Raw genomic sequence first — 19,051 nt, 5'->3', positions numbered from 1 at the left:
AATTTATCGACCCCAAAAGGATGAAAGGCAAAGTCGACCTCGGCGGAATTTGAACTCACAACGTAACGGTAGACGAAATACCGCAAAACATTTCGCCCGGTGTGCTAACGCTTCTCCCAGCTCGTCGCCGGTTGTCAATACCGGTTGTCAAGCGTGATGACACACACACGACGGATTACTTACAGATTCCGTCTACCAAATCCACCCACAAGGCTTTGGCCGGCCCGATGCTCTTGCTCAAAGTGCCACGCAGCGAGACTGAAACCGGAACCGTGTGACTGGCATGTAAATCTCTTACCACACAACCATGATAAAACAGTTTTTTTTTTTTGTTTGAGATGGAAAATTAATTTTGGTGAAGAAAGTGAGTGATTTATCTTACAGTGAAAGGAGACCCTCGAGAGATTTCTTTATTTTGGCACTCGGGCCACTAACATAGAGAGGGACACTACAAGGACAGACACAACACTACAGTGGGGACAATAAACATAAAACGGATGAGAATGAATATTATACAATAATGAACAATGAAATGGCTGCATGGCCCCCACTCCTCATGCAGTACCATTGGAACGATTTTACACACTGTTATTACAGTCTTGTTATTTTATCTGTTGTTTTTTCCATTAATTATCATTTTTTCCTTCAAAAATACTGTTTCCTTTCTCTTTTCCTTTTTTTTTAACGCCTCATACACAGCTCCAGTTCTAACAGATCAATTATTGGTGGCAGCTCATTGAACTCCACCATCGCTCCGGCCGGGTCAATTCTATTCCCGCACATGTCTTTAAGTTTTTCGTAGGTTACCTTATCGACCACCATGGCCTTCACTCTCTCAGGGTACGTGTCACTGGGTATTTTTACCCTTATGATGTGCTTGAACTTCACGATTTCCTTCTCCGCTTCCTTGTTTTTAGAATAAGTCCTCTAGGCTTTCTCCTTTACTACCTCTCCCAATATATATTTCTTTACTACCCACAAGGAGCTAAACACAGGGGGGACAAACAAGGACAGACAAACGGATTAAGTCGATTACATCGACCCCAGTGCATAACTGGTACTTAATTTATCGACCCCGAAAGGATGAAAGGCAAAGTCGACCTCAGCGGACTTTGAACTCGGAACGTAACGACAGATGAAATACGGCTACTCATTTCGCCCGGCGCGCTAACGTTTCTGCCAGCTCGCCGCCTCTCCCAATATAGGTTCCTCTATACTCTTCTCTGAGTCTGGAACCCTCTTCTTCTCTATCTCCAATGAGGCCCTCGAGATTGATGCATGAAACGCATCGGTTTCATCAGGCAGTGGAACTTCAGGTCAGATAGAGGAGAGAAGAGAAACATCAATTATTGAAAGATTAAACCGTTTACTTGTCATGCGTGTCACATGTAATACACAGGACACGCTCCGCTGGCGCCCATGCATCATATATGATACATAATGCTCATTGATGGTTTGATTAATCTTTGGTCAGTTAATCAGCCAGGTGTGTCAAAGTCATTTTCGTTGTTATTTCGTGATCTCGTCAATGACATGACGTCTCTGCTCCACGTCTATCTGTCTCTTATTAATATTTTCCTTTAAGACGGCAGAGTCACAGAATCGTTAGAGCGTCAGAAAATAATTGCACGGTCTCTCTCTCTCTCTCTCCTCTCTCTCTCTCTCTCTCTCCTCTCTCTCTCCCTCATACACACACACACACACACACACACACACACACACACACACACACGTACGTACGCATCTATGAGATTCGGTATTTGTTCTGGCTTTTTTTACATTTTGAGTTGAAATTTCCCGAAGTCAGCTTTGCTATTCCTTCCTCTTAGGGGGTCGATGCAATACAGTACCTGTCAAGTCCTAGGGTCGATAGTATCGATTGACCCCTTCCTTGAAAACTGCTGCCTTTGTGCCTAAATTAGAAATCATTAATACATCATTCACAACGTTTCTTTGCATTTTCTGTATTTCTTCGAGTCCATCTGACATTCGAGTTGGCAATCGTTAGGAAGCCTGGCGAAATGCTTAGCGGTATTTCGTCTACCGCTACATTCTGAGTTCAAATTCCACCGAGGTCGACTTTGCCTTTCTTCCTTTCGGAGTCGATAAATTAAGTACCAGTTACGCACTGGGGTCGATGTAATCGACTTAATCCGCTTGTCTGTCCTTGTTTGTCCCCTCTGTGTTTAGCCCCTTGTGGGCAATAAAGAAATAAATTATTATTATTATTATTATTATTATTATTATTATTATTATTATTATTAAAACAGCGAGCTGGCAGAATCGTTAACACGCCGGGCAAAATGCTTAGTGGCATTTACATTCTAAGTTCAAATTCCAACGAAATTCACTTTGCCTTTCATCCTTTCGGGGTCGATAAATTAAGTACCAGTGAAACACTGGGGTTGATGAAATCAACTGGTCCCCTTCCATAAAATTTCAGGCCCTGTGCCTTTAGTAGAAAGGATTATTATTATTATAATAAACATAGGCGCAGGAGTGGCTGTGTGGTAAGTAGCTTGTTTACCAACCACATGGTTCCGGGTTCAGTCCCACTGCGTGGCACCTTGGGATAGTGTCTTCTACTATAGCCTCGAGCCGACCAAAGCCTTGTGAGTGGATTTGGTAGACGGAAACTGAAAGAAGCCCGTCGTATATATGTATATATATATATATATATATATGCATGTGTGTGTTTATGTGTCTGTGTTTGTCCCCCTAGCATTGCTTGACAACCGATGCTGGTGTGTTTACATCCCCGTAACTTAGCTGTTCGGCAAAAGAGACCGATAGAATAAGTACTGGGCTTACAAAAGAATAAGTCCCGGGGTCGAGTTGCTCGACTAAAGGCGGTGCTCCAGCATGGCCGCAGTCAAAATGACTGAAACAAGTAAAAGAGTAAAAGAGAGAGTATAAAGGAAAACCGTATCATTTAGCCAAAGATTAACAATTGGAGAATGGATATTTTGAAACTAATACACAGAAAAATTGAAAAATGGAACGTGTAAGAATGAACATCCCCAGAAACGACTAAAGACGAAGGAAGCAAATATTTTCCCTTGTAAATTGTCATGAACATTACAATGTGAAGACGGAAATAATGAAAGAAACAAAATCAATAGATTTCCTGTGAATCAACGGAAGTACCGCCCAAGGATAATTCCGAGTGATAAGATATTTTCATGAATGGAAAACGGAAACCTGGTCGTCCAGGGTTTAATTAAAATGAACACGAACATCAATGCAGCCGAGATTAGCGATATAATATATGCAGCAACCACTGTGGTTAGAAATAATGGTGGATACTCCCACAGATTTACTCGTATAGAGATAGCAGAACTTAAACAATCAACATGGAAATGCATGCAGAGAGGGGGAGATTTTTCTCTCAATCTTTAATGAATTGATAACGAAACGAAACTAGTGAAAAACGAAGGAGAGACGAATACAGAAATGTAACACAACAAAAATAGCATCCGAAATTAAAGAATGCCTGCAACAAGGGATTCAGAGAAGGGATTTTCTCTAAATTGCGAAGATTTTGTTGGCGTGAAAAGCAACAACGATATTTTTGGAGAAAATTAACAGTTTGCGAATATTTAAGAGAAAATGGAACTAAAGAGAGAAAACGGGAAAGGAAGAAAAAAAATTAGAAAGGAGAACGACGGAAGAGTCGGACTCAGTGCAACAAATAAAAGATAGAGAAAACCGGTCCTCCGTCGGTTACGACGAGGAGTGGTCCGTTTGATTCGATCAACAGAACAACCTGCTGGATAACTCTAAGTTAGCGTGCAAGTGGCTGAGCACTCCACAGACACGTGTACCCTTAACTTAGTCCTCGGGGAGATTCAGCGTGACACAGAATGTGACAAAGCTCACCCTTTGATTTTCTTGAGAACTTGATAAAAATTGTAAAGTATAGAAGCGATCTTAATATGGCTAACCACATAGGGGGTGTTCCTGTAGCTCTATAGCCCCAGGAGATCGTCGTCTCCAGCTGGCTTTAGACACCATTTCAGTGCCCTTGAAGTATTTGCAAAGGGAGGCCATCCCTTTCTCGCAAGCCTGAGTGATACGCTAACTCGGGTAGCTTGTCCGTTTATAAGAAATATTCAATTTGGCGAGAGCCTGTGGTTAGAGTATTCGGCTCATGATCGTAAGGTTGTGAGTTCGATTCCCAGTGTGCGTTGTGTCCTTGACCAAAACACCTTACTTTCCGTTACTCCAGTCCAATCAGCTGGCAAAAAAATTATTAGCATCTCTATTTCAAAGGGTCAGCCTTATCATACTCTGTGTCACGCTGAATCTCCGCGAGAACTACGTTAAGGGTACACGTGTCTGCACGCTAATTTAACCAGCTGGTTATTCTCTTGATCGAATCAACCAGACCACTCGTCGTCGTAACCGACGGAGTACCAGTTTTCTTTATCTTATATTTGTTGCACTGAGTTCGGTCTTTAATATAAGTCCGACTCTTCCGTCGTTCCCCTTTCTAATTTTCCCTTTGTTTCCCCGTCTTCTGTCTTCAGTTTAATTTTTCTCTTAAATATCCACAAATCTGATTTGATTCTGGTCCGATTATCTGGTTTGGGGCATAGTTTAATGTTCACAGGTTTAATTAATCTACTTTTTCATATTGCAACTTTAGCTCATTAGTTTAATCAAATATTCATGTCAGGCCTTGACTGAGATTATGAGTAATTCTCAGTAATTCTTCAAATTAAGTATTGTTCTCTTTTACTCTTTTACTTGTTTCAGTCATTTGACTGTGGCCATGCTGGAGCACCACCTTTAGTCGAGCAAATCGACCCCAATACTTATTCTTTGTAAGCCTAGTACTTATTCTATCGGCCTCTTTTGCCGAACCGCTAACTTACGGGGACGTAAACACAACAGCATCGGTTGTCAAGCGATGTTATGGGGGACAAACACAGACACACAAACATATACACACACACATATTTACGTATATATATATATATATATATATATACGACAGGCTTCTTTCAATTTCCGTCTACCAAATACACTCACAAGGCTTTGGTCGGACCGAGGCTATAGTAGAAGACACTGAACCCGGAACCAAGCTACTTACCACACAGCTACTTTCTGGAGCACTAAGCTTTGTAAAGCCGGCAACCCGGTCTCCTGGCGTATAAGTGATCCAGATTATAGCATTCTCCCTGAACGAGACGCCGGTCCGTTGTAGTTTAGGAACTGCTGCTCCTAACAAAGCGGAAATGTAGAAGGCAGACGTTCTCCAAATACAAGAATAAAAAGACAAGAATTTGCAAATATGGCCGTCAGTCGTTTTCATCTTTACATTGCATGCAAATTACAGTATTTGTATAGAAAGAAATAAAGGCAATTTCCTTGCGTTCGTATCTATATACATAAGAAGTAGTTATCAATTTCTTTACTACCCACAAGGGGCTAAACACAGAGGGGACAAACAAGGACAGACAAACGGATTAAGTCGATTACATCGACCCCAGTGCTTAACTGGTACTTAATTTATCGACCCCGAAAGGATGAAAGGCAAAGTCGACCTCGGCGGAATTTGAACTCAGAACGTAACGGCAGACGAAATATGGCTACGCATTTCGCCCAGCTCGCTGCCTTCTATAAACATAAGAAGTGGTTATCGCAGCAGGAAGAAAATACGTTTAATCACTTTGGTTGCGCTGTTCAAAAGCTATAGATTTAATCCTCCCACAATGCAACATCACGACGTGCGCCATCCAGTGGCCGATAGATGAGACAACTGGTTTCAAGGGAGGTAACTGTCAGGAGGATTCATGGCCATCATGTTTAAGGGTTGGGGGCAAGGTGGTTACATCAACCTCAGTACTTGCTTGGTATCCCGAACGGATGAAAGGAAAGGTTAACCTTGGCGGTATTTGAACCCAGAACCTAAACGTCGGAAGAAAAGCCGCTAATTCTCGCCGCCTTTTATAAATATATTTCTTTATTTATCTATAAAAAGGTTTACATAGAGGGAACGTTACAAGGACAGACAAGGGACATGTAGGATACAAACACGCTTCTTATATACACTATGAAAAGACAGATGGATTTGCATATATTTTACGGATGGGAGTTAAAAATATACGTGATGATTGGGTGGAAATTGGGTCCGGGTTCGTGAATTAACCCGCCGGTTGGTTATCCCTTTTGGTTAACTTTTTCCTTTCTTTTATACTCTGACCGACCGTGCAAGCACAGCCTCGTGCATTCTCATCTCTCTTACCACTGTCATCCATCTTTTTCCAAACGCTCTTTGCGGCAGGCTCCTCCTCTCCAGACGGATCTTGCTGGACAGATGGGCAGCGAAGTAATTAACCAGCCCACGTACGGAGATGAACTGACTTGTCGCAATCCCCTTCGCTCCGCCGCCTTTTATAAATAGCTTAAGGCCACCTCTGTCGAGGAGTTTATAGTTCGTCTGTAGCATCTCTTATCATTGGAACCCATATTGAAGGGATTTATTAATGGAGTCAGAGTCGGGTAAAATACTTGTGGGTTAATGAATCTCCTTAGATTTTTCTTCTTGTAGTCAAATGGCTGATTTGAATTACTTTCTCTTTGTCCTGTGAAGTTATTGTTGTCTTCCGTTTCGACAAAACATGATTGATGTATGTTGTTAATACCAAGGCTGCTTTATTTAAGTATCTCCAGTACCCAAGTGTAGTATGCTTTCAAATACTTCTCGGTAATTAATTAAAACTATGTTAATGCTTGTATACCTTTTTCCCTCGCCCTTCTATTTTCCTTTCCTCGAAGCTAAAGTGGAGAGCGTTAAACCATATACAATAAACGAAAGGTTGAACAGAGTGAACAATGCGAAACGGTTCTGATCGATGGCCGCACGTTTTGATTAATGGACAGATGATGTAAACAAACTTCTAAATAATTGCGATCATGAATCCTTTACTGCTATTCTTTCTGCTCCTATAGAATTTTTCTGTTTTTCTACCTTGTTGAGTATTTGAGTACCTTGTCAGTTGTAGACTAGAAAAACAAGGACTTTACAGCTGGCAGGCAAGATACAGACAACTACTTTTACTATTGAGAATTAATGTTGTTCCTTGTGCTCAGTAATCGTTTAGCGTTGATTCTGGTCTTCTCCGTAGTTCTGCCGCAACAAATCCATAATTAGTGCTCAACTAGTCCCGACTGTTACTCTGAGACAACCCCTGGCACAATCTATGATAGGCAAGCACCACCTCATGTGATGCATCGTAAAGGCTGCCAGAACTAGATCAGTCTTCGGCGCTATTCTGATAAATTTAGATTGGTCTAAAGCATTTGATTGGAGGCAACCAATGCCGCTTTGTAACTAAACTTGGTAGAGGTGGTTTCGTTCTAGTATTCAGAGGTGAGCTAACGGCTTTGTTCGTTGGTTAAACCAAGTGGCTACCGAGCAAGACCGATTTGTAGCGCATACTCTTTTCATCAAGGACGAGCCCTCTCATCTCTTTTGTATGTTTTGGCAATTTCCTCTCTTCTCACTTTTCTTCAAGTGAAACTTGAACATATTAATGAGGGGTTAGTGGAAGAGGAAAGGGTCTGGCAATATGCTGAACGTGTGTAGTTGCTGTTTCTATTGGTATGTGGTTTTTGTTGTTGTTATTGCCGTTCATAACGGTGTTGGAGATAGTGTTAGAGCCTCGACTGGACACTAAAAGATGAAGAAAGTATTTGCTTGTGAACGCAGCGAAACTGGAAGAGAGTTTGAGCGGTAAAATGGTGTCGGCTGCTTAAAACATCTTTTACTTCTTGCTTGCTTGCTAGTGTGGAGGCGCGTTGCTTAGTGGTTAGGGTGTCAGCATCATGATCGTAAGATTGTGGTTTCGATTCCTGGACCGGGCGACGCGTAGTGTTCTTGAGAAAAACACTTCATTTCACGTTGCTCAAGTCCACTCAGCTGGCAAAAATGAGTAACGCTGCGATGGGCTGGCGTCCCGTCCAGCTGGGGAACACATACGCCATAGAAACCGGGAAACCGAGCCCATGAGCCTGGCTAGGCTTTAAAAGGGCGCATTTATTTTGTGGAGGCGCAATGGCCCAGTGGCTAGGGCAGCGGACTCGCGGTCGGAGGATCGCGGTTTCGATTCCCAGACCGCGTGTTGTGTGTGTTTATTGAACGAAAACACCTAAAGCTCCACGAGGCTCCGGCAGGGGGTAGTGGCGACCCCTTTTGTACTCTTTCGCCCCAACTTTCTCTCACTCTTTCTTCCTGTTTCTTAGGAAACGCTGCGATGGACTGGCGTCCCGTCCAGCTGGGGGTGGGGGGAACACACACGCCACAGAAACCGGGAAACCGGGCCCATGAGCCTGGTTAGGCTTGAAAAGGGCGCATAGATGAATAAATTGCTTTCTAGTAAAGACGACACAATCCTATGTTTAACCCTTTAGCATTTAAACCAGCTATGTCAGGCCCAAATATTCTACCTATTTTCTGTTCAAACAGGCCAGATCCGACTTCTTAGACCTATCCGATAATGTTATTCTAAAAATAAACAATCAATCACCAAAATCGTGAAGCTACAAGATAATGCATGATTAATTCAAAACAATGTGAATAAATAAGCATTACATTTGACAAAGAAATCTGAATGCCATAGGATTAATATTTTGAAAATATATGTCGGTTCTGGGTAGCTTCGACTGAAGAGACGCACAAGGTCGAAACATTGCTGTTCCTAGAATTTTCTTTACATTGGTAAATCACGGGTGTTAGAACATACATAGTCTAAACAGAGGTTGTTTTCATATCCTTTTATTCTCATGTATAAACCCATCCGTTTTAAATTTGTGTTATAGGCGCGTTTGACCCTTATATGTTCCTTGTCTGTCCTTGTTCGTACGCTGTATGTAAACCTTTTATAGGTAAAATAAAGAAATCAGTCTAAATAGAGGTGTTTTCTAAAGGTAAATAACAGCAGCAATTAGAATCTGACAGAACATATTAAAAATGGATATGTTTGCACTAAAAGTTTTCGGAAAGATAGCCCCAAAAGATGAGAGAGAAAATAGGAACCAGGAAAATAGCTACCCACGCAGGATCATGGTTGGTTCTACAACAAAATAGTATTTAAAACTTAACACCAACAAATCCCCACTAAAACAAAAAAAAAAATTATTCTGGAATTTACAGAGCTTATTGAAAAACGTCTGAAAAATTAGTAGCTAATAATATAAATAATAATGATGATGGTGGGTGATAATTGTAGTAGTCGTCGTAGTAGTAGTAGTTTCTTGTAAGATGACATTATTTGTGTTCCGGTTCTATGGGTTAAACTTTGTAGAGTTTTTCAAGAATTAGGTTACTATTCATGTGTTTAGCGCAGAAGTATTGCTCAAGGACAAAAGACATTTAGAATTCATTTCCTTTGCTAAGCAATGTTGAATACAAAATGTCGACCAGACTGTTTCACACAACGAATTAAAAAAAAAGACGAAAAAAAAAATTTGCATTGATAATACACAAAAAAAATCCCCCGAAAACTATTATAAATAGAAATCGAAAATGAAAAACAAGGATGTATTCGGTGTTTCTGACATAAATAACAAAGTAGAAGACTCGTGTAACACTGACAATAACAACGGCAACGATAGCTAGACGATGTTTTGAGAAACACGTCTGCAAATGTTGCATTAAGTGGGAATGTTCTTCATGTGACCAAATTCCTACAGGAGTTACAAGTTTAGTAGAACTGTTTTACGAAAATCTCTCTTCTTGGCCGAAGATTGTATCCAAGAACGAAAAAAATAAAAATAAGAAATAAGTGGAGATTTTAGCGGTGAGTGTGTTACGTTATAAGGTACAAAAAGAAAATGGCTCTCTCCAGATTCGAAAATACGAAGGAAGCTGACGTATTTTCGCCCCACGAAAACATGAGAGGTCTTTCGTGTGCCTTTTAAAAACGAATTGAAGTAGGCACTAACCGATGTATGGGGTAATATTTTGAACGAGGTAAAATATATGGTTACTGTATTCCTGCTTTTCAAGACAGTCTGATCTGCTAAGATTTGAACCCATCTATACACTTGCACCACTCTACATAGGTCAACATTACAGAACGATGAGGTTCAGAGAAGCGTTAATGACATCAACCCCTGAATTTTCGTGGTGCAATATGACGAGAAATGACATGCGGTCGGAATAGATCAGTATGGATTTGCACGTATTTATAAATCCGCAAAGCCAAAAGACCGTTCCAGAGCCGCCTAGCGGTGGGCACAGAAATACAGCCAGTAACACTGATGGTACAGGGAGGAAGACAGCGATTTTATACTGTTGTTAGCAAGAATCACTCGCGAGCTTTTCGTCCAAGCAGTTAAAGAAACAAAAAGGATAACAAGAAAAGCCAGATTTGTAATTTCATTATTGTTACCGACCAAAAATCAGGCATATGGCGTAGTGGTTAAGAGTGCGGGCTACTAATCCCAAGATTCCGAGTCCGATTCCAGAAACGTTAGCACGCCGGGCGAAATGCTTAGCGGTATTTCGTCTGCCGTTACGTTCTGAGTTCAAATTCCGCCGAGATCGACTTTGCCTCTCATCCTTTCGGGATCGATTAAATAAGTACCAGTTACGCACTGGGGTCGATATAATCGACTTAATTCGTTTGTCTGTCCTTGTTTGTCCCCTCCGTGTGTAGCCCCTTGTGGGTAGTAAAGAAATAGGTATTTCGTCTGCCGTTACGTTCTGAGTTCAAATTCCGCCGAGGTCTCCTTTGCTTTTCATCCTTTCGAGGTCGATAGAATGAGTGGCAGTTGAGCACTGGGGTCGATGTAATCGACTAGCCCCCTCCTTCCAAATTTCTGGCCTTGTAGTAAAGTTTGAGATCAATATTAATCAATGAATTTGATTAATGAATTTGCATATAACCATTTAAAATTCTGATTACTTGATAATTAAATACAGAAAAAATGCCACCAACCACCGCATAATTGTCATTGTTTCCGTTCTTTTAAAGTGCATATGACAGCTGGTGAGGAGGCACATGGCCTAGTGGTTAGAGCAGCGGACTCGCGGTCAAAGGATCGCTGGTTCGAATCTCAGATCGGGCGATGTGTGTGTTTATGAGCGAAATACCTAAGCTCCACGCGGCTCCGGCAGAAGGTAATAGCGAACCTCTGCTGGCTCTTTCGCCACAACTTTCTCTCACTCTTTCCTCCAGCATCTTGCAGCTCACCTGCAACGGACCGGCGTCTCGTCCAGGTGGGGAACCTATACACCAAGGAAATCGGGGAAACTGGCCCTTATGAGCCAAGCGTGGCCCGAGAAGGAACAAACAACAAAACAACAATGACAGCTGGTATCTCTTGTTTTGAAGCTCAGATTAACTGAGCTTGGACTAGCTTTTAAACGCATAGTGACTGGAAGTACGTTAGTTTTCAAACTCATCTACACATGTAGAGGCCGACTGCATGAGTCATAGAGGTCAGTTGAACTTGTATCTAAGGACGGTAATCCACCATATTGTAATTCATTGATTCAAATACTTTTTAAAATTCAGCCTAAAGAAATGAAGACATCATAGAATGTTGTTCGACTTGCATACGCTCAGAAAACGGACGACTTTTCTTCAGATGTTCTGGACGTAGAACTTTACAAAAACAAATATTTCTGGAAGCATTTAAAATGACTTTAAACGTAACATGAAAGAAAGACAAAGTGATTACAGAAGCCATGTCTCTGGTAAATGTACCCAATATACATGTCAGTCTCTGTGTGGTACCATGTTAAAACAGATTCATTTGTACCAACCACAGCCGCACTCAGTGAAGTAAACGTTAAAGAGAATATTTTTATCCCTCCAAGCAAAAGCACTTTTGTTTTTACAAAATTTTCAAGATTATTTTCTAGTTCTGAAACACAAGAAAAAAAAATAACGGAGGGAAGAAATGTAAAGAAGGAAACGTTATGGTAATATTGATTTCAAATTTTGGCACAAGGCCAGCAATTTCTTGGGAAGGAGTGAGTCGATTACATCGACCCCAGTACGAAACTGGTACTCATTTTATCGACCTCCGACATATATATATATATTTCTTTACTACCCACAAGGGGCTAAACATAGAGGGGACAAACAAGGACAGACAAAGGGATTAAGTCGATTACATAGACCCCAGTGCGAAACTGGTACTTTATTTATCGACCTAGAAAGGATGAAAGGCAAAGTCGACCTCGGCGGAATTTGAACTGAGAACGTAGCGGCAGACGAAATACGGCTACGCATTTCGCCCGGCGTGCTAACGTTTCTGCCAGCTCGCCGACATATATATATATGTGTGTGTGTGTGTGTGTGTGTGTGTGTGTGTGTGTGTGTGTGTGTGTTTGGCCTACCGTCTTTGGACAACCGGTGTTGATTTGCTTATGTTTCCGTAACTAAGCGGTTCGGTAAAGGAATCCAACAAAACAAGTATAAGACTTAAAAAAAAAAAAGAAATACTAGGGGCAGTTTGTTCGCCTAAACCCTTCAAAATGGCGCCCCATCATTGTCGCAGTAAAAGGTGGAAAAAACAAAAAACAAAAGGGAGGTAATTTCACATTTCTTTCTGAACATGCGTTCTGTTATGCATTGTAGCATCTCATTATCGTTGTTGGAGTCATCGATTCTTGCCGATGTCAGCAGCATCTATGGGGTTTCTAATAATTCAGTGTTTGGTTGATGATATTGGAATCACTTGCGACTGACATTTATAACAAATATTTTCAATTAAGTCCTACATTAAAGATTTATTGCTAATTACTTTCTCTGCGAGATTCAGGTTGTTTTTTTCCGAGTTTATCCTCGGGATGTTTATAAAAAACATTGGCAAACTCGCAAACTTCCGACAGCACCTATCTTTGTGGGTGTGCGCGCGCGCGCGCGTGTGTGTGTATGTATGTGTGTGTGCGTGTGTATGTGTGTGTATGTATGTATATATGTATGTATGTATCTGACTGCATGTCTATCTATCTATCTATCTATCTATCTATCTATCTATCTATCTGTCTGTCTGTCTGTCTGTCTGTCTGTCTGTCTATCTATCTGTCTGTCTGTCTGTCTGTCTGTCTGTCTATCTGTCTGTCTGTCTGTCTGTCTATCTATCTATCTATCTATCTATCTATCAGACTGCATGTCTATCTGTTTGTTTGTCTATCTATCTGATTGTTTATCTATCTATCTATCTATCTATCTATCTGTCTGTCTATCTATCTATCTATCTGTCTGTCTGTCTGTCTGTCTGTCTGTCTGTCTGTCTGTCTATCCATCTATCCATCTATCTATCTATCTATCTATCTATCTATCTATCTATCTATCTATCTATCTATCTGTCTGTCTGTCTGTCTGTCTGTCTGTCTGTCTGTCTGTCTGTCTGTCTATCTATCTGTCTGTCTGTCTGTCTGTCTGTCTGTCTGTCTATCTGTCTGTCTATCTATCTATCTATCTATCTATCTATCTATCAGACTGCATGTCTATCTGTTTGTTTGTCTATCTATCTGATTGTTTATCTATCTATCTATCTATCTATCTATCTATCTATCTATCTATCTATTGGTCATTTTGTACGTTGAAAATTATTTATTGTGAAATATTTTGTGTTTAAAAGTTGTGCAACAACATCCACTGTAAACCTTTGATAAATATCTACACAAAATTTTGCCCCTTGTGGGCAAAATTTAAAAGAAAAAATTCTCATAGCCTTCGTGGTTTCATTAGCCATTTTATTTCCAAAATGGCCACTGGTCACCACGAGGCTGAGGTGCAAGTCAACCGTGACGCAGAGGCAGAAAAACAGGATGCTCTGTTACCTTACGCTGAACCTGACAACTCCGCCACCATCAACATCGACAACAGCAACAAATACAAACAAAGGTCGCAAAGCCAAGCACCGTCAACACCATCAGTGAGTCCACCACCACCACAACACCGACAACAACACCATGGCAGAATCTGCTACTAAAACTGCTATCCCTACTAAAGACGTCGCCACCAATACAATACCAACATCATCATCACCGCCACCAAAGACCGTGCCGTCAATGCTACTAATACTACTAACACCACCGCCGTCACCAAGAACGACAATAACAACAACACAACAACAACAACACCAACAACGACGACGACGACAACAACAATTCCCTTCAACCACTGCTCACTCCATCACCAACAAGTGAAAAATAACGACGACAAGCAAACGAAATGCCGAAATTGCGCTAATGCAGGACTAAATTACGCAGGCAATTTTCCACCCCTTGCTAGTTGCATAATCAGCAACCACAAACCTACAACCCACACCCCTGCCATCAACATCAACAGTAACAACAATAACAAAAAACAACAAACTTCGCCGAGGCGATAAAAGAAAAGGTAACAAAGTTTCGTTTACTACTACACAGATTAAAGATTGCAGAAACCTATTACAAATCAAAACGGAAAAATACTCTTACACATACCTCAGCACATACTGAATGAGGAGAAAAAAAAGACAATTGTATATAAAATCACAAATAAAAAAACAAAAAGTCCAGAAAAGGCAAGCACAGACAAAGTCGAAAAGTGCTTACGCCCCATCTGGGGATACAAGGATTGTGTGACTTGGGCGAACAAGTTCGCACACGTACAGGTGGTTTTTCAGAATGAAGAGTTGGCGAAGAAATTCTCAACGATAACCCTTCATTCTGATGAACTAACGTTGACACCGAGTTACCTCGGCCAGAAGGTGACGAAAGTCATTATCAGTGGTGTCCCCCAAGTGACTACAACACTGTGGATTACATCCGCCGTAACATCCGAAATGGAGGACATAAACATCCTAGATATCGGTGTTTCGGAAAACAAGGACTGGCTGGGAAAGAGAATAGAGTTCCTCTTCCACATAAGTCAAGAGGACATAAATAAAATCCCCACCCATGTACATCTTGAGGATGGCCGCAAGTTATACGTAGTAGTCGAGGGCAGAAGGCCACGATGCTATACATGTGGCAGTGAGGCACACCTCAAAAGGAGTGCAAATCTGCCGCAAAATTACAACAACAACAACAGCCACAGGAAAAATCACAAAAGCCAGGATTATTGCCCACACCACAATATGGACAGCTAGTCAGAAGCTATGCGTTAAGAAAAATGTAGCGGAATGCAAACAACAACAAAGAACAAACCAACCCAACCAAACACCCAACACCAGCGCAAGAACAGAATCATCACCACCAACAACAAATAAACAATTCCAACACCAAGAATAACAACGAAGAAGACAAGCACCAAGGATGTAGGAGAGACAATAACCACAACAAACCCCCCAGCAACACCCTCCCCGCGCACCACAACAATATCTACAACCGCACAAACACAAACACCCAGACGCTTTACCCTTGCCCCCTGCTGATTCGTCAGACTTTTCATCTAACGATGAAAGTTCGACAGAATGGCAAATAGCCACAGGGGGTAAAAGAAAAAGATCAAGAAAAACCAAACAAGAATCGCAACCAAAGCAGGGAGATACCTGAACCCTGAAAACTCCATACACAACAAAACAGCACCGACACCACAAAAACAATGCTATCAGCGATAGACACAAAAGACTCCAAACTAATGGAGTACATCACAGGATACACAAACATTTGTGAAGATGACTTTAAAAATAGCAATCATCCACGCACTACACCACCCAAACACATCAAAATCTACACATCACACAAACACAACACCACAAACTCAAAGCCCTCTTCCCAAATGCTGTAGGGGGTTTCCAGAAATATCTGTCCCAAAAACTATATAGAAACCTCCTCGAAGACACATCAAAGAACGAGGAAGCCAAAACTTTCGACACAAGTAAGTAACTCTCTGTACTTTCATTTGTGTGTTTTAAAGCACACAACCCCAATAGAATCATGGTCAGATTGGTTGTGTGAATGCGCGTGGCTTGGGGTCTCTTGGAAACAAGGATACCTCCTAAATGACATCAAGTCACATGATTTGGGAATCATAGCCATAAGTGAGACCAGACTCCACGAGCCACGGGCCCTAAAGTCCATGTTTGGCGGACAGTTTAACATTTATTTCGCTCCCTGTCTGCCGAGGATGGCGGTAGTGGCACCGCGGTACTTTTTCACAAGAGCCTGGATCTCGAAGTCAAGACGATATTCGTAGACCCGGAGGGTAGACTGATCGTTCTGGATGTTGACGGCAGCAATGGGTGCGCTTTTCGACTCGTATCAGTCTACGCACCGCCCTTAACAGGTCGGGCGGATTTCTTTCGACGTCTAGAAGTATTCTTGGGAACGTCTCGTCCTTTACTCTTAGTGGGGATTGGAATGCTACCTTGGACACGCATGTAGACTACGTGGGTAGAGACAGAAACAGAAGGGGATGCAAATGCCTCAGAGACCTGCTCAGACGATTCCAACTGTCTGACAGGTACCGACTCGACCACCCAAATGCACCAACGTGGACATGGAGCAACCGCAGTGGGTCGTCGAGATCGTATCTAGATAGGATACTGTGTAGGACAGTAGACAAGGATAACTTAGGATGTCCACAATTCCACACAGTCAGCTACACGGATCACAAATTGGTGACGTGTACGCTAGACTTAGATAAGGCACATAGACAGGGTCCTGGGTACTGGAAACTGAACGCATCATTCCCGTCCAGACAAGTTTTCAGAGACCGGATTAGCACACTAGTAAAGAGGGCTTTGACGGGAGCCATCATCAACAACAATGGTGGTTTGCCCTCAAGAGAGCAGTAAAAGCAGAAGCGATTAGTACAGCAAAGCACTAGCCATAGATAGAAATAGAGTAGAGGGTGAGCTAGTTAAGAAGCTAGAAGAGGCAATTAGAAGCGGCATCGCATCCGACGTTTTGGCGGCGAGGTTGGCCCTCGACCAACACTTCAACGCCAAACACGAAGGATGTGCTGTCAGAGCTAGGATGCGTGCTCTAAGGAACGAAGGTGTTGGAGCCGCGAGAGAGGCCCGGGGTGGTGGCAGAGGCGCAACAGGGCAACAAAGCCACCATTCGGTCACTGGTAGATGAACAGGGGCGCGAATTGCTCGAGCCAAGTAAAATGTGTGAGGCCTTTCAGCAGCATTTTGCCCGACTGTTCGGGACGAGTGGAGGGCAAGAACGTAGGGTAGACTTCAGTGCCTACCTACATAGCCTGCCACGACTCTCGACAAGAAAGGCAGGGTGCTGCGAAGGTGCCATCACGGCGGCGGAGGTGCGGGAAGCGATGGCAGAATGCTCGAGGGACAAATCACCGGGTTTGGATGGTCTACCCTACGAATTTTACTATTGTATGCCAGACTTGTTTGGAGACGTCTTGGCAGCGGTATACCTGCAACTGGCAGCAAAACGGAGCATACCCGGTTTTGGTGAGTCGAGGAGCTGTAACTCTGCTGAAGAAAGATCCAAACAAGGGAAACATTATAGATAACTTTAGGCCAATCACTCTGCTCAATGCAGACCTGAAAATTTTGACAAAGGTGTTAGCCAAGAGGTTGGCGCTTGTCATGGAGAAACTGGTCGACACGCACAAACGTGCGCCGTGCCGGGCCGGAGCATCCATGACAACCTCCATCTGATGCGCTACATCATAGACAGGGTAGTTAACGAACCTGGCATGGGTGGGGCCCTGATCAACTTGGATCAATCGAAAGCCTTTGATAGGGTAGACCATCGATACTTGGAGCAGTCCTGAGAGCGGCTGGTTTCGGTCCCGTCTTCCGCGCTGGATAGCTGCCTTGTACAGAGGCATCCGTTTCGGTAGTTCGCGTAAATGGACATCTATCGAGACCCTTCGACATTGCACGTTCGGTCCGTCAGGGATGCCCCCTCTCGGCGCTTCTATACGTATTGACTCTTGAGCCACTACTGCGGAAGCTGGCGACTCTGAGGGGCATCCCGCGAGAATTAGGATGCGGGACGAGCGTGTCTGCATACGCGGACGACGTCACCGTCATAGTGTCAAGCCACGAGCACATCGAGCGGGTCGGCGAGACACTGAAAGACTACGAAGCGGTGACAGGAGCAAAAATCAACCGGGAAAAGTCAGTGGGCTTGCGGCTCGGCACCTGGAGAAGCAAACCCATGCCGTCCACCAGTACCTCCGTCGTGGGACGCTGGACAGACGGCCCGTTTGAGTTGCTCGGGGTCTGGTTCGGTCCGGACCTCCAAATGGAGAAGAACTGAACGAGATAACGAGTAGGGTGGTCACTCTCGGCCCACAATGGCCGAGAGGAAACTGTCCCTAAAAGGTCGGGCGGAGGTGGTGAACGCGTACATCGCGTCCATCATCTACTACCGCCTGACCGTCGTACCTTGTCCCGACCCTACCATCACCAACTACAACGCATCCTCTTCCGCTTCTTGTGGAAAGGATGCGTCCCGATGGTCAGGCGATCCATTTGCTGTCAACACCCGTTAAAAGGAGGGCTGGGCATGCCGTGGTTGACGATGCGCAGACACGCGCTGAGACTGCGACATCTCCGGCTCTATGTAGACGACGGTGAACAGGTGTGGTCGCCGTTTGTGAGGCACGCATTCCCGCAACTCGTCTCCATGACCGAACTACAGTCGTGGATCAAAAAGAGGCCGAAGAAGGGCGAATGGCACCGCGAGTGTCGCGTTGCTCTCAAGCAACTCTGCCGTCCCGGTCGACCTTGAGTGACTTCAACACAACCAAAGCATTCTATAGGGGATTAGTGGAGGGGAGGTACGACGACGAGCTCGGGGCAAACCTGGGCGTCGACGAGGAATACCTGACCCGCCTGTTTTCAAACGACTTTCGGCCCGGGACCTATGGACAACTTCCAGAGATCCCTGGCCTGGCGGTGCTACCGAGAAGCGCTACCCGTTCGGGATAAGCTCTATAGGCATGGCTCGAGAAACACGGGGCCGACCTGCCCGAGATGCGGTCAGAGCGACGAAACCGCTCTGCACGCAATCGTGCAGTGTCCAGCAATTCCCACCTGTGGGCTTATGTCGAACGACTGCTGTCACGTGTGGGACGTGTCGGTTTATCAGCCGAGTCTATCGTTAATATCG

The sequence above is a fragment of the Octopus sinensis genome, linkage group LG5 (genome assembly GCF_006345805.1).
Source record: "Octopus sinensis linkage group LG5, ASM634580v1, whole genome shotgun sequence".
NCBI lineage: Eukaryota > Metazoa > Mollusca > Cephalopoda > Octopoda > Octopodidae > Octopus > Octopus sinensis.
This window is presented reverse-complemented; position numbering follows the sequence as displayed.